Genomic DNA, 1,907 nt, shown 5'->3' on the forward strand with positions numbered 1-1,907 from the left:
CTGATATCCGATTTTGTAGCTGAACCAAACCAGACAGTTATTGAAGTGCAGAGGACAGAGTTAGCTCTGTGTCTCGTTTCGAAGGCTGCATGCTAGGTAGGATGCGTCCTTTGAAGGCTGCAGTATACTGAGTGTCCTCTTTTAAACAAGCGAGGCGAGACTGCCTTAGTAGGACAAACTGAAACGGAACATAACACGGTTGCTATGACAGCATGCTACTCTTTAACATGTGGGAACAATGTCCCTCTGGAAGGGAATGTATGAGGTACATTTTAGGAGAGTTATAATGATATAAAGAGAAAAGAAAATAGATTTTACAGGTGTACTTTTAGTCTAATACTTTATTTTAATTATATATTTTTATAATAATACATATTATATACTCTGCACCATCTACTGAGGTACTTCAACTTGGGAATTAACATTATTTGCGTTTGAACATCATATTTACGGGCAAATTGGTGTTATTATTTTAGACATTTCCGTTGAAGCAAAGAATTGTGGGTTGTGAGTGCCCATGAAGGATACACCTCATGCATTCGTGAAAGAAGGTCACATTCGAAGGCTGCATTCAAAGTGTGCTACCCCCTTTTCTGAAACGAGACAGCCTTGATGGCGTAAGCGGCTGACAAATGCGACCTCCAGAGGACGCATCCTTCCAAACGAGACCCAGCCAATGACAGCTGAGTAGAACTGTATCAGCATCGCCTGTGGCAGGTTGAACTTCCTTAACTGGAGAAGGAAGTACAACCTCTACTGGGCCTTTTTCACAATGGAGTCAATGTGGGTCTCCCACTTCAGGTCCTGTGAGATGGTAGTGCCCAGGAACCCGAATGACTCCACTGCTGCCACAGTGCTGTATAGAAAGGTGAGGGGGATCAATGTTGGGGTGTTCCGGATTCTTTTACGATTCTGAAGAAATAAAATATTTATTTCAGTGATTTACAAAACCTGAGCATTAGGCTAATAAACAAAGTAACATGAAATTCAATAAAGGTTCTTATATTCTTTGCTTCTGTCTATTTTGAATTCAATAAACAAAAAGAAGTGTAAGTTGTAAATAAAATATAAATATAATCCCAAAAGCACAGTGTTATTATTGGATTAAAAAATCCTGTTCAATGAAAAGTGCAAAAAGTTTTAAACTAAAGTGTATTAAAAAATGATTTAGCCCGTTCGTATTATAACTTGCTAAAATGAAGTAAAAGGCAAAACGAGAGGGGAGAAAAGCTTCATAAACAGTTCTATGTTATCTTGGTGTTGCACTGGTAAATAAGCAAATATGCTTTAAAAAACACTCTTTCAATTAAATCTATGAAGCCTGCAGTGTTTCATTTGTAAACATTGCTTCAAGCTTTTAAAGTAATTATTTGAGACCCAGTAATTAAATAGAGAACAGAGTAAACAGCGATTTAAGTTTTCAATAACAGTAGCAATGAAACATTTACAAAATTATATATATATATATAAAAACATTAAAACATTATTGACAGTCTTTACTGTGTGATTATTAGATATACACTCACCTAAAGGATTATTAGGAACACCTGTTCAATTTCTCATTAATGCAATTATCTAATCAACCAATCACATGGCAGTTGCTTCAATGCATTTAGGGGTGTGGTCCTGGTCAAGACAATCTCCTGAACTCCAAACTGAATGTCAGAATAGGAAAGAAAGGTGATTTAAGCAATTTTGAGCGTGGCATGGTTGTTGGTGCCAGACGGGCCTGTCTGAGTATTTCACAATTTGCTCAGTTACTGGGATTTTCATGCACAACCATTTCTAGGGTTTACAAAGAATGGTGTGAAAAGGGAAACACATCCAGTATGCGGCAGTCCTGTGGGTGAAAATGCCTTGTTGATGCTAGAGGTGAGAGGAGAATGGGCTGACTGATTCAAGCTGAT

This window comes from Xyrauchen texanus, chromosome 18, assembly GCF_025860055.1.
Source record: "Xyrauchen texanus isolate HMW12.3.18 chromosome 18, RBS_HiC_50CHRs, whole genome shotgun sequence".
Classification (NCBI taxonomy): Eukaryota; Metazoa; Chordata; class Actinopteri; order Cypriniformes; family Catostomidae; genus Xyrauchen; species Xyrauchen texanus.